The sequence below is a fragment of the Sminthopsis crassicaudata genome, chromosome 6, assembly GCF_048593235.1.
Source record: "Sminthopsis crassicaudata isolate SCR6 chromosome 6, ASM4859323v1, whole genome shotgun sequence".
Taxonomy (NCBI): Eukaryota; Metazoa; Chordata; class Mammalia; order Dasyuromorphia; family Dasyuridae; genus Sminthopsis; species Sminthopsis crassicaudata.
The window spans coordinates 222,612,579-222,632,692 of record NC_133622.1 but is presented as its reverse complement, the minus strand read 5'-3'; the positions used below and the strand labels follow the sequence as shown (position 1 = coordinate 222,632,692).

The 20,114-nt window shown below is 37.0% G+C and overlaps 1 protein-coding gene across 7 annotated transcripts in view; it reads right to left on the bottom strand.

The window, feature by feature from the left end:
• Positions 1–20,114, bottom strand: part of KIAA1549L (KIAA1549 like) — a 274,216-nt gene that overhangs the window by 167,166 nt on the left and 86,936 nt on the right. The gene's annotated exons all lie outside the window — the stretch shown is intronic.

Here is a 20,114-nt window from a genome sequence, read left to right as displayed (position 1 = left end):
TGACTAAACTATATCTATCCATTCATCCTTCCATTTATCTCTCTCTCTCTCTCTGTCTCTGTCTCTCTCTGTCTCTCTCTCTCTCTCTCTCTCTCTCTCTCTCTCTCTCTCTCCATACACATACATACACAGACATATGTATACATATATACATATTCAGGGATGTCAAGGTTCTATATATTAGCATGTATATATACACATATACAAAAATATGTAGACAGCATATTACTCAAGTTAAAGTCTTCATTCTAAAATCACATTAAATAACGAACTTTTAAATTTAACATTGTTCCATCCATTTGTCAAACAAATAAGAAAGACCATTTTCTGAGTCACACTTTGCTGAATTTGCATTATGTTCCAAGTACTCTTGATCTTTAGCAGTTCTAATCAGAAACTCACTCTACATGATGAGTATCAGGAACTGCCTGACTCTCCATCCAAAGAGCTGGGCTAACTCCATCCCAGGACAGGGAAGAGGGGCTACCTATCTCTGTGTGCCTTAGTCTCTGAGACAAAGTGTATATATTCCTCCCTTTATTGCTCTACTTCCTAATAAGATTGCATAAATTTTCCTTGAGTTTTTATGATACTGGATATGATACATATATATGATATAGAACAGTAAAATAAAATGTTAAATCTTTATTTAATTGAGGCCTGATCACATTGCAAGATCACCTCTTACTATAGGCTTCCTTAGAAAAAGTCCTTACCCCAGACTGTGTTCCATTTAAAATGAAGCTCCCTTCTTGCACCTAGTATTTTATTTGCTCATCATTACCTGTACTCTCATCCTCTTACTAGTGTTGCTTCTGAGTTCTCACTCCATGATGCTCCGAACCTCTGTCTTGATCCCTGATGTTTTGTTTTCTAGGCTCCTGGCCTGGAGTCCTGATCCCTGCTATCTAAACTCCATGGAGTCTCAATGTCCTACTTGCCTACCCACCCATCGTTTTGGTCTGTTCTCACTTTCTTAATTCATCTTTCCAAAAAACCTCCAGTCTACTTGAGCCAGGAAAATGTCCATTCAGGACATTTGTCCCTGGGCAACTCAGTTCACCTCACTGAGCCTTAGTTTCTTCATTTGTAAGATGGGGGTGAAAATAACAGCTCTCATCTCACTGGATTGTGAAGTTCAAATGAGATAAAATATGTAAAGCACTTTTCATACCTTAAAGAGATCTATAAATGATAGCTATTACTACTATTCATTCTTCTTTTTTTCTTTTTTCCCACTTAAAAGTATTTTAATTTTCCAATTACATGTAAAGATAGTTTTCAACCTTCATTAATATTTGTTGTTCCAATTTTTTTCTCCTTCCCTCCGTTACCTCCCCGTTCCCAAAACACCAAGCAATCTGATATAGATTACACATGTACAATCATTTTAAATGTATTTCCATATTAGTCATGTTGGGAAAGAAATATCAGAACAATAAAGAAACAAGCAAAAAAGAAGTGAAAAGAGTAAGCTTTGATCTATATTCAGTCTCCTTAGTTCTTTCTTTGAATTTTCCATCCTGAATCTATTGGAATTATCTTGGATCATGTAACTCTGTCTTCTCATCTTTTTTCAATAGAATTCAAATAGAAATAGAAGAGCGATAATGCAATTTCCCCCTTATATGCAGTATTCTGCGGATTCTTGTGTAGTTGGATAAAATAACTCCTTTCTGTAGCTGAACAAACACCTTAGGATGTAAGGTTATCATCTGAAGGCTCAGAAAAAGCATCCGTGGGATGAAACTAGGAGCAATCAGGATGAGAGAATTGATAATGTAACTCATCCTATTCCTCCACAATCCTAATCTCCTCCCATAGGTCTTTCTACTTTCACAGCTTAAAGATCAGGAGCATTTCAGATGATGATATCGATTTAAAACTTTCTTAAGTTTTTTTAAATTTTTATTTCTCAATGTTATATTTGGGCAATTATGAAGCAGAGTTCAGTCTCTGATAGTCATCTGAGGCTAATAGAATTTATTGTTTGAGTTATCAAGATTATTTTTAAATTTATATTTTTAATAAAGAGATCATCATTTTTGTACCCAATAAGCCTCTTCCTATTTAACCAAACTCCCCATTTTTCCCCTCTTCCCAACCAACCCATACTTGCTCTGTCCTGCCTAGTCACTGCCCATGGATTTGATGGATAATGAGGGATAATCCTTGTCACTGGGAACATAAAGACAATCCATTTATCTAACAATTTTACTTCATAATCAATATGGTTGTTGTGCTCTTTAGAGTAGTATTCAGGGTTAACACAATTAACTCGTTTCTCTTCATCCATAATTTCATTCTTCCTTTAAAAGGCTGTCAGTTTGATGGCTTACTAGTTCTAAGTATGTGACAAATCCTCGGAGGCAGGATTTAAACCTGCTACCTCACTCCTTGGATTCTGCCATGACCAATTTGTCAAGTGTGGAGATTTTTTTTTTAATGTTTTTTTTTTCTGATCAGCTACACCCAGAGAAGGAACACTGGGAAATCAATGGGGACTACTTGCATTTTTGTTTTTCTTCCCAGGTTATTTTTACCTTCTGAATCCAATTCTTGTGCAACTGTACGGATCTGCACACATATATTGTATCTAGGATATACTATAGCATATTTAACATGTGTAAGACTGCCTACCATCTAGGGGGTGGAGAGAGGAAGGGAAAGGAAAAGTTAGAACAGAAGTGAGTGCAAGGGACAATGATGTAAAAAATTACCCATGCATATGTTCTGTCAATAAAAAGCTATAATTTAAAAATGTTTTTTTTTCTAATTACATGTAAAGAAAATTTTAAGCATTCATTTTTTTAAAAATTGAATTCCAAATTTTCTCTCTCCCTCTATCACTTTTCCCCTCCCTGAGATGGTAAGCAATTTGATATAGGTTATATGCGTACAATTATATATAATATATTTCCACATTAGTCATTTTTTTTGAAAGAAGACAAAGACAAAAGACATGAATCCTTCAAGATGACTTAGATCATTGTATTGCTAACAATAGTTAAGTCATTGACAAATAATCCTTGTATAATATTGCTGCTATTGTGTACAATGTTCTCTTGATTCTGTTCATTTTACTTTGCATCAGTTTATATGTCTCCCCAGGTTTTTCTAAATCATCCTGTTATTTATTTCTGATAGCACAATAATATTCTATCACAATCATATACCACAACTTGTTCAACTATTCCCCAACTGATGGACATGACTTCAATTTCTATATATTAGCCAGAATAGAGTTTTTTAGTTGCTTTAAGAGCTAGCGAATGGAGGATGGAATAAGATTAAGATATCACAAGTAAATCAGATATGTGGCAGCATCTGACCCCAGATACCTATAGATAAGAGCTACAAATCATAGAATCCTCAGACTAGAAAAAAAATCACAGCGCTCATCCAGTCCAATGGTCCCATTCTACAGATGGAGAAATTAAAGCCCTGAGAGGTGAAGAAACTACTTGCCAAAACTCACCCAAGAAGTTAGTGGCCTGAGAGCCGGGGTTCTAGAGCCAGGGAAACTCAGTTTAAATCATACCTCTGATGCTGGCCACCTGTGTGACCATGGGCAATTCAATTTACCTCTGAGTCTCACTCTTCTCATCTGTAAAATGAGGCAACCAGACAAATGAGCTATGACTTCCTATGACCCCAGGTCTTCCTAACCCTAAGTCCAGCATTCTGTCTTCTCGCCATGTTGCTTTCTCATCACCAGACATCCTGACTTTGATGGAGATAGAGTGAAGCTGATGTCTTTGTGCAACTCAGCTCACTACACCAAGTCAAGACATCTAAGATGTCATTGATCCTATTCAAAAACAAAGGACATTTTTGATCTGATTTTTCTTGTGCAGCATGATAAATGAGGAAATGTGTTTAGAAGAATTACATGTTTAACAAATATTGGGTTACTTGGTGTCCAGGGAAAGTGGATAGGAGGAAGAGAGGGGGGAAAATATGGAACACAAGGTTTTGCAAAGGTGAATGTTGAAAAATACCTTTGCAGATATTTTGAAAAGAAAAAGAAAAAATTTATTATTATAGCTTTCTATTTACAAGATATATGCATGGCAGGTCTGGGTATCTCAGAGTTGTCTTAATTTGCATTTCTCTGATTACTAATGACTTGGAGTATCTTTTCATATGGCTAGAAATAGTTTCAATTTCTTCATCTGAGAACTGTCTGTTCATATCCTTTGAACATTTATCAATTGGAGAATGGCTTGATTTCTTATAAATTAGATTCAATTCTCTGTATATTTTGGAAATGAGGCCTTTATCAGAACCTTTGACTGTAAAAGATGTTTTTCTGATTTATTGTTTCCCTTCTAATATTGTCTGCATTAGTTTTGTTTGTACAAAAGCTAAGAAAATTAATTTTTTTAAAAAAAGGACAAACAACAAAAACAACTTTCTCATCTCCACTATAGAAAACTATACATACATAGAAACAAGTAAGACAATGACATGGGCTGGGAACCCATCCCTAGAAATTACAGTTCATTAACATGAAATTTTCAAATCCTTTGAATATTCCACATAAACTATAATTGTAAAGCCCAATTTAAGAATCATGAAGTCATTGGGAATTTCTCCCAAGGAGACAGTCATATTGACTTTTATTTAGACACTGGATCCTGATGGCTCTGGAGAAGAGAGAAACTTTGACTTTGGGAAACTTTATTTCACTTAAATCTAGTTCACTCATATTTATCTGCTCTCCCTTACCTCATAGCATCCCAACTTCTGGACAATACAAAAATACTTTCTCCCAGTCTGTGCTTTGAGAGATGAGGTTAAAACTCAAGGTCAGCCTTTGGGAAAGGTAGCATGGACTACATCTGAAATGTAGCCTCCTTGAGCCTCAGTTTCCCTAAAGTGCTTTGGATAGCTCTAGAAAATAATGCATTCACCTTCATTAAAAGTCTTCAAGACTGGATGATTGCTGGATTGAGATGTTGTAGAAGATATTCTTCTCCCACATAGAGATTCTCTGATATTGTGAAATAATAGGATTGGACCATATAAAATTTCTAGTTCTAAGAACAGTAACGTAATATACACTGCACTCCGTCTCTGGACTCTACCACCTCTCTATAAGAGATGAGAAGATAACTCTAATTGTTCAAACTTTTTTTTGGTTATATTTGGCCAACATCTGCATCTCTGTAATTGCCAATCATTGATCCCTATAAAGGCAGCTGGGTGGTATGATGGATACAGTATTGGGTCTAGACTCAAAAAGACCTGAATTCTAATCTATCCTCAGACACCTACTCATTGTATGATGCTGGTTGTGTCATTTCACCTCTGGCTGCCCCAATTTCTCCATCTGTGACATCTACCTTCCCATAGTTGTTGTGCAGATCAGGTAAGATATTTATGGCACTTTTGTTGTTATCCAATCATTTTAGTCATGCCTGATTCTTAGAGAGCTTTTCTTGGCAAAGATACCAGAGTGGTCTGCCGTTTCCTTCTCCAATTCATTTTACAGATGAGGAAACTGAGGCAAACAGAGGGAAGTAATTTGCTTACAGTGATTTAGCTAGTAAGTGTTCAAAGCAAGATTTATACTTATAAAGATGAGAATTCCTGACTCTAGGCCCAGTGCTCTCTCCACTGAGTCTCCCAGCTACCTGCCTAGCACATAATAAGTGCTTAATCGTGTTTCTTTCCTTATTTTTTCCCTCTGAGTCTAAGCACAAGAAAAAAGCAAGTTTAATCCTTCTTCCAACTAATAGCCCTTCAGGTATTTAAAGATAATTATTACATTCTCCCTGATCCTGCCAGTCTTTTCTTCTCCAGACCAAGCATTCCTAATTCCTTCTTCTGGGCCTTTAGTGTCCAGGGCTCTCACTATGCTGGTCCCCGTAATCTGCACACAGTATTCTTTCCAAGATGAGACAGCTACCACAGGGCAAAATACTTTGATGTGATCCAGAGTTTAGCGTAGTCCCCTGGCACCTAGTCAATGATGAATAAATGCTTTAGGCAGCTAATTGACATAGTGGGCCTAAAGTAAAAAAAAAAAAAAAAAACACAGTTCCAATCTGATCTCAGTCATCTGTATGACCCTGAATAAGTCAGTTTACCCCTGCTTAAAAAAGGAAGGGGCAAAACCATTCCACAGTCTTTGCCAAGAAACTCTATGCATAGTTGATCCAGGAAGTCATAAAGGAGTCAGACATCATTGAAGAAGTGAACAAGTGCTTGCTGGCTGGTCTGATAAAGGCAGAGTCCAACACACCTCCTAACTCCATTTTGTTTGAGCCATTATATAATCCTCTATTCTCTTCCAATTACCACTTCATACTATTAAGAAGCAGTTTGCCAAAAACTGCAGATCTTTTGTATGTGAATCGTAGTCTCCCCTAACTAGTATGTGGGTCCTTGATGTTTGGGAGTCACCTTCCCATTTACCTTGGGCTTATATTTCCTAACCATTTTTGGTCTTGCATTCTTTGGGGGGGGGGAAGACGTGGATTCTATTCTTTTTCAGAATGATTCGCCCACCCCCATCTCCCTAACCCCAACTCAGGACATCTCCCTCTCGTCTGACATCCCCAAATGCTCTTAGACCCTATACCACCCGGTTTTAATTATACACTGCCTGGTCTGCTCTCCAGTCCTAAGGAGGGAGCCCTATCTCCCCAGCACAATTCTGCTTTCTTTTCCAGACCTTATCTTCCCCTTCTTCTTTTCTGGTGCAGTATCTCTCACTCACAAAGAATTCAGTAAACACTTGAATCTCCACAAACCTTTCAAGAACCTTCAAGTATTCTGGGAGATTGGGTAGAGCAGAAATAACGCTGCTTCTTCTAAAGCACAGCTCAGATGCTTCTTCATCTGTTGAAGCCTTTCCTTCTTCTCTCTCCCTTCCCCCAAGATGAAAATGATTCCCCCATCTGCAACTTTTCTAGATCAGTTAGTCTGTATCTTTCCTTTATTTTCACCACTTCCTACAACATATCATATTTAGCTGCATAACACATGTTACACCTCCCACCCCCAGTAGCATGTAAGCATCTTGCAGGCAGATCCTGGGTCCTTTTTCCCATGTGAAGCTTTTCCTTAGTTCCCTCACCCTCCTTGGAGATTATCTTATTATATTATATTATATTATCTATCTATCTATCTATCTGTCTGTCTAACTGTATGTCTGTCTGTATGTATGTCTATCTATATATCTACTACCTATCATCTATCATCCATCCATTTATCTATCTGAATGTATATATGTCTATATATCTCTACCTATCATCCATCCATCCATCTGTCTGTCTATCTCTATTATCCATCATCTATTCATCTATCTATCTATCTAGTCTGTCTGCCTATCTATATGCATATCTATCTCTACCTATCATCTATCCATCTTTCTGTCTGTCTATTTTTCTATATCTCTATCATCCATCATCCATCCATCCATCTATGTCTATCTGTCTGTTTATATGTATATATGTATATTTCTACCTATCATCCATGTATCCATCTATCTGTCTGTCTGTCTATTTGTCTGTCTACATATCTCTATCTATCATCCATCATCCATTCATCCATCTATCTATCTATCTATCACTACCTATTATCCATCATCCCTCCATCCCTCCATCCTTCTACCTATCTATCTATTTCCCCCCTATCTACCCTCCCTGGAGATTATCTTATATTATACTATCTATTTATATGTATATATACAAATTTGTATATACATATACACACATATGTATTCAAATAGAGAGAGAAAAAGAGCGAGAAGAAAGACAGAGAGAGACAAAAAGACAGAGACAAAGAAAAAAAGGGGTAAGATAACTAGATGGTACAGTGGATAGAGCACCGTACCTGGAGTCAGGAAGATCTAAATTCAGATTGAGCCTCAGTTACTTACTAGCTTAGGACCTCAGTCTCTTAACCCAGTTTGCCTCAGTTCCTCATTGTAAAACAGGGACACACTGGAGAAGAATATGGTGAACTACTCCAGTATCTTTGCTAAGAAAATTCCAAGGACAAGTCCTTGGGATCACAAAGACTCAGATATGAGTGACCAATAATATTCTATCTATCTATACACATGTATTTATAATATTTATATGTTTATTATGCCACTAATGCTTCAAGAAACATCAAACTTTTAGGACATGCTGTATGTGTGAGAAGTATCATGATGGCAAAGTGGACAGAGAAACAATATGGCATCCAGCAAGACCCGATTAAAATTGTGCCTCTGGCACACACTGACTGTGTGACACCATACAAGTCATTCCTGCAAGGCTATAAATTTGCCAGTCAACATTGGTAGAGGTGGTTTCCTCACTAAACATTCCCTACTCCAGTAAAATGATAAATCCAGTCCCTACCTCCATCTTCAAAGGGATGATAAGCTCTAGAATACTAAGAACAAATGACATAAGAATATGCTCCTAAGGAATGGACCCTTTGGTTCACCTCCCTCCAAATCGACACTGAAGGGGATTTGCCGCAACACTTCCTGGTGCATTCTCAGCCCACCCCAGTCTACTCTGTTCCCTTCACAACCGACAACATTTACAACTCCAGGGACAGGGTTAAAGAAGAATTCTGAAAATCAAAACTATCTAAGGCAGTTTTGTCTAGGAGTTGGGGCCTAGGGCAGCCTCACAATGTCTGCAGGAGGAATACACTCTGTTCCCATCTTCCTGTACTCGCTTAAGATAAAGGGTCCCAGAGACACTTATAGGATCATTTGTTGAAATTTTCAGAACATTTTAAAAAGCAAATAAACTGAGAGTCTTCATCCTGTCTAGGACTGGGGAGCAATAAAGCAATAGCTAGTTATACTCACAAAAACTACTGCGAGGGAGCAGCTACAATGGTGATTGTGCAAACCCAAATTTAGAAGAAAGCATTCATGACAATATATTTAAAAAAAAAAACAGTATTCTGAATGCTCATCAAAGCTTGCCAGATCAAATTCTCTGCTGAATATGAGATGCTTCTTTCTCAGTACACTGTATTAATAGTTTGCATAACTATGCAGTGCACAATGAAAAAGTCAGCAGACAAAAATAACAATGTCCCAAAACTACCAGAGAACTTTGCCAAGGAATTTTCAACAGAATGTAAACTCCCAGAGGGCAAACACAATTTCTCTCTCTCTGTATTTGTCTCTGTCTCTCTGTCTCTGTCTCTCTGCCTATGTCTGCCTCTGAGTGTCTGTTTTTGTCTCTGTCTCAGTCTATGTCTCTGTCTCTGATTCTCTCTGTCCCTTATGTCTACTTGCTTTCTTTCTATCTTTGTCTCTGTCTCTGACTGTCTCTTTTTCTCTCTCTGTCTGACTGTCTCTCTGTGTCTGTCTCTTTTTCTCTCTCTCTGTCTCTGACTGTCTTTTTCTCTCTCTCTCCCTCTCCTTCTCTGTTTTTCTGTCTCTCTGTCTCTTTCTCTCTACCTCAATTTTGTACCAAAAGGTCTTTCCATCAATTCCAGTCAAACAAATATTCATGTATAAGACCCTGAACAAGATTCTGGGGAGATAAAGAGAGAAAGTCCCTGTCCTTAAGCAGTTTATATTCCAATTAGGAAGACAAGATGAAAATAACCAAGATATATCTAGACTATATGGACCATGATCTTCAAGAGGAAGTCATTAGCAGTAATGGGACCAGGAAAGACAGAGCTCCCTGTCTGACTGGGTACACACTATACAGTGGGTTAGTTGATTTCCCACACACACACTCTTAGCATATAACTATGCTTGCATACTGCATTAGGTTTAAGCTATTTTCAGTTCAAACAAATTCAATCAATAAATCAATCAACAGGTATTTATTAAGCATTACTACCTGACATGGTTTGTTTGCTTCCTTAATTCTCTGAGGTATTCTTAACCTTGTGTGTGTTCTGAGCTCTTGGCCACTAGGGACCCTTTCTCAGAAGAATGTTTTTAAATGCAAAAAATAAAATTCACAGGATGACAAAGGAAATTAATTATATTCAAATACAATTATAAAAAAAATTAGGTTTACAGATTTCAGATTCCCTTGCTCCGTAGGTATTTAGAGATTCCATGCTCCAGGAAATCATGGTAAGAATCACCACTGCAGACAAAGCCATCCCTAACATAAAGAACACTGACAGAACAGAAATATGAAAATGTATTACCTTCATGCACCTTTCTGATAAGCCAAAATCAGCCTTTTTCTCCCCATCCCTCTGCTATAACTGCTGACCGAAGTGTTTGCTGATTGATTGGCTGAGGGCCCGGGATGGGGTGGGGGGGCCTTTGCAGGCTCCTTCCCTTACTCCCCCTCCTAGCTGTAAGCAGAGCACTGGGGGTGACAGCTTTGGCAGGTACCCACTATTTACACTGTTGGAGGAATGTCACAGAGCATTGAATATTTTGTCAATGGGCAAAGGTGCCCGCCTGGAACAGGCTCTGGCTGGATGGCATGATTGATGGTGGGCTGACAGTGGATAAATTTAATGTGTTACTCCAGGGAAGTTTACAAGGCAAAGGCAGGTGTTGACTTGGAAAACCTGCAGTTTTCACATTTTCTCTCTTCTAGGAAGGGTGTGATGGTAAAAGATAAAAAATTAACTGAGATTCCATGGGAGCAGATCCCAAGTTGTCCTATAAGAGACAAGATGGCATGGAAAGGGCATTGATTTTGACATCAGAAAAACCACCCCAATTGGTGACTTATCCATTCCCTGGCAATCGTGGGCAAATACTTCCTCTCACTGGCTTTCAGTTTTCTCATCAGCAAAATGAAGGAGTCAGACTAGATCGTAGATTCTTAGTGTGAGATACAAGGACCCCCCCAGCATTCTGTGAATAGATTCCAGGGTGTTTGTGAAATTGGATAGAAAAAAAAATCATCTATATTCTCATTAACCTGAAATTCAGGAAATTGGACCTGGGATTTCTGAACTTTTATTTATTTTTGATTAGACATATTTAAGTATAATTCATTTCTTCTATAATTCTCTATATTTTATGTTATTCATTTAAAAACATTATTTTGAGAAGGAGTACATAGTCTTGGAGAAGGGAATGACAAACTTCTCCAATATCTTTGCCAAGAAAACCTCAAATGGAGTCATGAAGAGTCTGATAAGATTAAAATAACTGAACGATAATCATCATCTTTACCCAAATGCCAAAGGAGGTCATTAAACATGACAAGGTGAAGAGTCCTAGCCTTGATAATCTTTCAGCTACCTTTGTAGCTCTAAATCTTAATTAGTCAATGCCTCTTTTGATCACAGAATCATAGAGTCATTGCTGGCATGCTCCTTCAACTCCTCTGTGGCAAAATCCACTTCAATTATCCATCTAGAGAATATTCACAAAGTCTAGCTAAAGGTTGGGGACAAAGCTGAGAGAAAAAGAAGGACTTCATGCTTTAGCTCAGAGGAGTCAAATACAAATCTGAGCCGTATTAAAATATCATTGGGAAAAATTCAACAAAGTAAATAAAAATGCAGTAGAACACAGATAATGTCAATATGTGGTTTTCTAAGTCAATATTCTTGTACTGAGTCCTATATATGTATGTTTTAGGGGTCCTGGGTCTATTTTATTTTGATACTTCTGTTCAAGTCAACATTCTGGATAATTAAAACATTCATTAAAAAAGATCTCTACTGACACCTAGACCTTTGGGCAGAATTTAGAATTAGAATTCAGAGGGAAATTAATATGGATAAATTGAACATGCTGCACACTTGCATTAAAAATAAATTTTACAACTGTGAAATGGGAAAGCAGTGGTGAGGAAGCAACTGATATAAATATAATTTGGGGTGAATTGTAGGGACTATAAGATTCAAGAGTAGCATAGGGCATGGGGCAGCTAGGTGGTGCAGTGGATAGAGTGCCAGCCCTGAAGTCAGTAGGATCTTAACACTTAATACTTCCTAGCTTTGTGACCCTGGGCAAGTCACTAAACCACAATTGCCTCAGGGGAAAAAAAAAGTATCATAGGGCAGCCAGAAAGAGCAAATGTAATCAAAGGCTGTAGCAATCAATCAGTAATCAACAATAGACAATAGTAGCTGTCATTAGTAAGTGATCTTAAGCTAGCTATATCTATTATAAGCATATATCATGTACTATGGACCAGTACTATGGTAGGCTCTCCAAACTAAAATAATCTCTGATCAGAAGGAATTTACATTCTCCTAAAGGTAATGTGTTCACAGGCAAATAAACTCAGGATATAAGCTAAACAAGTATAAAGCAATTGGGGAAGAGAGAGCATTTGGGGGAATGCAGAAAGGAGTTTTGTGGGACTGACATGAGTTGAGTTTTAAAGAGACTTAAGATTCTAAGATGAAGAAAAGGAGGGTATTTCAGGCATGAGACAAAGGCATGCAATTGGAGATCATTGTGATATATGGAATTTCACTCATTCCATGATCTAGGAAATGAGCACTATTTCTTCCATTTTACATCAAGAAAAATCTGAAGGAAAAAACTAGGGCGTGATTAGTTTAGGGCAGGGATTAAGATCTGAATTTCTCCATTCCTAGCCTTACAAATTTTTTATTCCATGAAGTCTAGTGTCCAAGATTAGTATAATATGAAAAGATCTGCATTGGGAGTCAGAAGACTTGTTACAAAGCCCTGACTATGACATTCATTACCTGTGAGATCTTAGCCAAGTCATTTCACATCTCTTGACCTCAGTTTCTCCATCTATAGAATGAGATCACTAAATCCATCTGCGGATCTTATGCAGCTCTAAAATTGTGATGTATAATCCTATACCTGAAGAGTTAGCAATCCTAAAGCACTTCTCTCAGATTAAACCATGGCCAAAATATTTTCTTACATTTTAAATGTCTAATTTAAAGGATACTGATAAACTCGAGACCAGGTGGTGCCATATTCATTGAGTGCTGGGGCCAGAATCAAGAAGAATCATCTTTATGAGTTCAGATCTTGCCTCAGACACATACTAACTGTGTGACCCTGGACAAGTCACTTAAATCCTGTTTGCCCCATTTTTCTCAATTGTAAATTAAGGAAAGACAGGAAAGGAAATGGAGAAGGAAATGGCAAACCAGTCTGCTATCTTTGGCAAGTTCAAATGGGACCACAGATTGTGGATTATGGCTGAATTGATTGAACATGCAGGGGGAAGCCACAAGAATGGTGAAGAGCCTCAAAATCATGTTATATAAAGATAATCTGAAAGAAATTGTGATTTTCCAGCAGTGTCTTTATTGGGCCAAAGAGATGCTGAAAAAAAAAGGGGGGGGAAAGAATCCACATGTGCAAAAATATTTGTAGCAATCCTTTTTGTAGTGGCAAGGAATTGGAAACTGAGTGGATGCCCATCAGTTAGAGAATGGCTGAATAAGTTATAGTATATGAGTGTTATGGAATTATTGTTCTGTAAGAAATAATGAGCAGGATGATTTCAGAAAAACCTGGAAAGACTTGAATTGTTGCTAAATGAAGTGAGTAGAACCAAGAGAACATTTTACACAGTGACAAGATTATGTGATTATCAATTGTGATGAACTTGACTCTTTCAACCCATTTGTAATCGCAACTGTCCAGCTAATAATATGAGCAAGGCCAAATTACTTTGACTCCACCCTGTGGTGCAGAAGACTGAGCCAGAGACTTGAATTCAAGCTCTAGCACAATTCCTTCTTGTAAATGTAACATTAGTCATCATTAATCTACAAAATGGGAATCAAGTTTGAATTCCCTCACAAATTGTTATGAGGAAAGTGCTCTCTAAACAATAAATTTCTACTGAAATAAGAAGCAATCCCAAAATGATCATTCCCATCTGTGATATTTTATCCCAAATATCACTTTATCTCATTGTATGTGGAAAATTTCTGGCTAAAAGTCTTTAGATTGTTTTTCCTCTAGTTTCTTGTAGAAAAATAATAAAAGGAGAAAACATATTGAAGTTGCATTGTAATTATAATTTAGAAAAGCTTGTATAACATATACTTTGATTTTTTTTTAAATTAGTGAATTTACCATTACTAAAGGTATTCAAACAAAAGTTGAATAATCATTTGTGAGGGAATACTGTAAAACACAGGTGTTGTTCAGGAGCCAAATTAAAATGCAATGGGGAAATGTTTACAAAATAAAAATACAATATAACATAGGTGATGTTGTTTTCTAAGTCAATTTGAATTTGATGCCATTGATATAGAAGAGATCCTTGTTCTGGAATAAATTGGACCAGGAGTATCTTCCAACTCTGAAAATTTACAATAGTTTGTTCTAGGTTATACAAACAAGATGGAGGATTACACATGATGTGTGTGTGTGTGTGTGTGTGTGTGTGTGTGTGTGTGTGTGTGTGTGTGTGTGTTTTGGGAGGGACTTATTCTCATAACCCCTCAAACCTCTCCAAAGTGGAAATTATGCACCAAACATAAAGTAACTATAGCTAGAATTCTCAGAATCCAAAAGAAGGGTTTTTTAAAACCTTAAAACCCAAGGATTGAAGCTTGCTGATGCTGAGCTAACTCAACACAACTCTCCTACCTCCCCACCTCCCATATTACCAGTACTAAGGCTTTCTTAGCAGACCCAAGAACATGACACCAGCTTGCAACAAAATCTACTTTTGTTTCCTAGTTAACCCTTCCTCTTTTCAGCTTCAGAGTGGGGAAGTTTGCTCACAGCACCACAGTCACTTTAGCCATAGGCTTTCAGGAGAAACTCAGGGACCACAACCCTACAGCACCAGTATCGCAAAGCTCTGAGCTTCTGGTTCAGAATTTAAGAAAAGAGGGTGGCAATGAAAGAAGGATGAGAAGTTCCCAAGGAAACCACAGTCAAAGAATAAAAAGACAGAAAGTGTATAATAGGGAAAATAAGGGGAGAAGGGGAACAGGAGAAGAGAGATATTACCAAAGGTTTCAGGAAAAAGGAATTCTGTAATGGTGCCCTGTCTAATAAGACCAAAAAAGTGGACAATAAATGCAAACGTAATTGCTATCACATTTATCACAATTACTATCACTCCATTGCTTAGCAGTCTACAGCCACTCCTAACACAGAGAATTAGAATATATAAAGATCATGTCACTCTGCTTAGCCCCAAGCAGCTAGATAGAAATTCATAAAGTGCTGGACCTGTATTGAGTCCTGCCTCAGACAGGGCTCTGGACAAAGTCACTTATCTGCTGTGTGCCCCAATTTCCTCATCTTTAAAATAGGAATAATAATAATAGCATCTACATCATGAGTTGTTGTGAGGATCAAATGAGATACTATATGTAAAGTGATATTGCAAAATTTAAGGTTTACTTTATAAAAGGTAGCTATGATTATGACAAGGATATCATTATCACATCTCAATTGAATCAAGGTGTAAACTAGTTGTGAACATGGCCTGAACAACACCTTTGAATCCATCTATCAAAGACATTTCAGAAAACTGCAAAAGGAATTTTTTTTTTTTTGCTTGATTGAGGTACTTGATTGTGCCCTGTAAGACTTGGAAGTTTGGGATCAAGGATTCAAGCATCTGGCAAATTATGGTGGAAGCCTCCAGCCAAGTCCCTTAGAGGGAAAAGACCCAGTCCTGATCTCAGCCCCCTACTTTCTTTGACCAAAGCAAAACCTTGTGAACTTCAGAGGGTTGGAGGATTTTAGTTTTCATGCCACGATCCTAGTCTTTAGCAATATCTCCAGAATAGATGCAGCATCTATCCTAGGAGCCAAGTACAAAGTAGATATTCTGAAGGAAAGGAGCTTCAGATTCTCCAAGGAGCTCAGCTAAAAAGTTCCATCCTGCCCAAGGGGAATTTCTTGTATCTAACATACATAGGATCTTAGTATCTAACATAAGTATCTTAACAAAAGTATATAATATAAATATGTAACATAAGTATCTAATAAAAGTATCTAACATAAGTATCTAACAAAAGTATCTAACATAAGTATCTAACAAAAGTATCTAATATAAGTATCTAACAAAAGTATCTAATATAAGTATCTAACAAAAGTATCTAACACAAGTATCTAACAAAAGTATCTAACAAAAGTATCTAACAAAAGTATCTAACAAAAGGGATAAAATTACTTCTTGTAATCAAGAGTTCTGAGTTAGTTATGTTTTTGCCACATATACTTACTAAGTTTGAGCCCACTTTCCCCTAAGCTGCATGGACTGGTGAGAAAGTACCTCACAGAATATAAAATTTAAATAAATATCCATCACTAAAAGTTAATTTATATTAACTAATCATTGGGATTAACTAATTCCAACAGAGCAGAAACACACCTGTGGGAATTTATAAACTATAGGATTAGAAACACAGCAATGAGGGACTTATAAACTATCTCCAGTCCCTTGGGAGGAGAAATTTAGCAATCATCTGGAGAACTGAACACTGAGAAAGAAACTCTAAAGCATGTGTTTCAATTTTAAATCCAAATTCTCCCATCCTGTAGACACACAAACTCATGACTTCAGAGCCAAAAAGAACTCTAAAGATTTTTCTTTCTTCTTTAACCTGACCATCTATAAACTTGTTTTTTCACTACTTTTATAACTATATTTTAATATAATTGGTTTTCTTTGTAATCCTATGCATTTCATTTTACTCATTTAGAAATGCTATCCTGAGAAGAGTTTCTTCCTTAGGTTTTCCCAAAGTATCAAAGGAGTTTATAACAAACACAAAAAAAGGTAAAAAAGGTTCTAGTTCAATCCCTTATTATAGAAATAAGAAATTAAGATTCAGAAAGATAAGGTCTCTTGGACAAAGTCATGAAGATAAAAGATAAATATTTTAATTAGTATCCAAGGTCTGCTACCAAATATCTCACTAAGCTAGATGCATAGATGATTAAAGCTAAAAAAGATCTTGAAGATCAAATAGTTCAGTGCTTTTATTTCCTGGTAAAGAAACTGAGGGTCACAAAGAATAACTGGTTAACTCAAGGTTGTGTGGTACAAGTTCCAGGGCTAAAAGTCAAGTTTTCTGTGCTCTCTTCATTGGTCTACACTGCCTTTCCTAACCCTGTGAGTCTCCTCATGAATCTTTGCTTCCAATCAACCTAAGCCTTCCATTTACCCCCATCTTTCTTGCTTGTTCCCACTTTATATCTGCCTTCTCCTCTACTGAAAAGAACCTCTGTTAAACATCACTTCTTCCAAAAACCCAGATCACTTCTTTTTTTCCCTGAAACTTTCCAGGACTGAACAAAACCCCAACCCTATGAGTGTTAGTATAAATGTCAGTTATTATAAACATCCTCATTATTACTCTGGGAAAGCAGGAGAAGTGGAAGATAAGAGTCAGGACCTAGCCATCACATACAGGCTCACAAGATCCTAAAGCATCTTTCTGAGCTTTATATCTGGACAGAGAGTTCCCTCAAAGTTCTCCAAACCAATAAGATCATAGAACTTGATCAAACTCTTCTGATTGTTTTGTTATATAATACTGTCAAATTGTTATATGTAATGATCATCATGATGCTCTATTATCATGATATGATATGTTGTCATTATTACTTCTCTAGTTAATATTTCTTGGGTACTCAAAGAAATACTAAAGAGTGGAAAGGGACCTGTATGTGCCAAATGTTTGTGGCAGCCCTTTTCGTAGTGGCTAGAAACTGGAAGTTGAATGGATGTCCATCAATTGGAGAATGGTTGGGTAAATTATGGTATATGAAGTTTATGGAATATTATTGTTCTGTAAGAAATGAGCAGCAGGAGGATTTCAGAAAGGTTTGGAGAAATTTACAAGAACTGATGATGAGTGAAATGAGCAGAACCAGGAGATCACTATACACTTCAACAATAATACTGTATGAGGATGTATTCTGATGGAAGTGGAAATCTTCAACATAAAGAAGATACAACTCACTTCCAGTTGATCAATGATGGACAGAAACAACTACACCCAGAGAAGGAACACTGGGAAGTGAATGTAAATTGTTAGCACTACTGTCTATCTACTCAGGTTACTTATACCTTCAGAATCTAATAGTTAATGTGCAACAAGAAAATGGGATTTACACACATATATTGTATCTAGGTTATACTGTAACACATGTAAAATGTATGGGATTTCCTATCATCTAGGGGAGGGAGTAGAGGGAGGGAGGGGAAAATTTGGAAAAATGAATACAAGGGATAATGTTATAAAAAATTACTCATACATATATACTGCCCCAAAAATTTATAATTATAAAATTAATTAAAAAAATATTTCTTGGGTACTTTTGTTCCAGTTATTGCTATCTCCAAATGGTTTGCTTTGTAAAAAAAAAAAAAAAAAGGTGTGTGTTTTTTGCCATTTGCATAATATGTATATTTTTCTAAATATCTATGGAAGGAAATATGGAAATAATATTGACCTGGGGGAGCCCCATTCCAGTCCTATTTTTGATAATTATTAGTATTGCAATTAACAAGACTAACTAGTATTTCAATGAGAAATGTTTTATGTCAGTAACTCACAGGATCCCAGCATCATTAAATCTGAAGTTAAAAGGAACCAAGTCCAAAGTCCTAATTTGAGAGAAAAGGGAACAAAGGCCCTGAAACTAAGGCCCAGTGACTTACCTAATGTCATATAAATGGTAAAAAAAAAATGAGCCAGGATTTGCACCTGAATCCCCTGGCTCCAAATGCAGGGCTCCTTCTGTTTTGCCAAGATGCCTTTCCTTAATATACGATGTCAACAAGTATTTATTGACCACTAGAGCACAGAGCTTTGTAATTTAAATGTACCCACAGGACAATCACTTCTCAGATATGCAACCCCAGGTACTTCTGAATGGTGAGTCATTACAGAGTCACACATACACACACACACACACACACACACACACACACACACACACACACACACATTCTCTCTCTCATTCTCTTTTTTCCTTTCTCTTCCTCTCTTTCTTCCTTCCTTTCTCTCTCTTCCTCTTCTTCTCTCTTTTTTTGCATCTCTCTTTCTGTGTCTCTCTCTGTGTCTCCATCAGTCTCTCTCTGTAGGTCTCCATAAGTCTTTGTCTCTGTGTCTGTGACTTTTTGTCTCTATCTCTTTCTGTTTCTTACTGGGTTTCTGTTTCTCTGTCTTTGTCTCTGTATCTCTCTGTCTCTGTTTCTCTTTGTCTCTGTCTTTTTATCTTTATTTCTCTCTGCATCTTTCTGTTTTGTTGTCTCTGTTTCTCTGTCTCTGTCTCTGTCTCTCTCTTTGTCTTTCTGTATCTCTCTCTCTCTCTCTCTCTCTCTCTCTCTCTCTCTCTCTCTCTCTCTCTCTCTCTGTGTGTGTGTGTGTGTGTGTCTCTCTGTGTTAGCTATGATCATCATCATCATCATCACCATTAGTAGTAGCAGCAGTAGCAGTAATAACAGTAGTAGTAGTAGTAGTAGTAGTAGTAGTAGTAGTAGTAGTAGTAGTAGTAGTAGTAGTAGTAGTAGTAGTAGTAAATAGTTAGTAGTAGTATGCAACCAAATAATATAACAAATAGAGTGACAGATCTAGTGTTTAGGAGGAACTGAATTCAAATGTGATCTCAGACACTTAGCTGTATGACACTGAGAAAATCCCTAACTCTTTCTCAGCCTCACAGTTTTTAATCTGCAAAATGGAGATAATAAAAAAACTTTTCCCCCAGAGTTGTTTTGAGAATAAAATGAGATATTTGTAAAGCACTTCATAAAACCTACAATGGTATATAAATGTTAGCTAAGATTATGATTAAATACTATAAAGTTTGCAAAGTACCTTATATACATTACCTCACTTTGAAACTGAATATAGTCTTGGGAAATGGCTAATACCAGAATCACACAATTTCCAAATGGAAAGGAACCTTCAGCCTATTTACACCCTTCCCAAATAAATCCTTTGTATAATATATCTGACAAGTGGTCATCCAATCTTTGTTTTAAAGACTACCAATGGGAGGAACCCATCGCCTCCCACTTTTCAAGGCAGCCCATTCCACTTAGGGATATCTCTAACGGTCAAGAAATTTCTCAACATCAAGACCAAGATCTTTCCTGGTAGGATCAAATAAGTCTAGAATCTCTGCACCAGACAACTTTCTAAACATGAATACAGCCATCAATTTCCTCCATGTCTTCTTTTCTCCAGGTTCAATTGAACCAGTTCCATTAACTGAC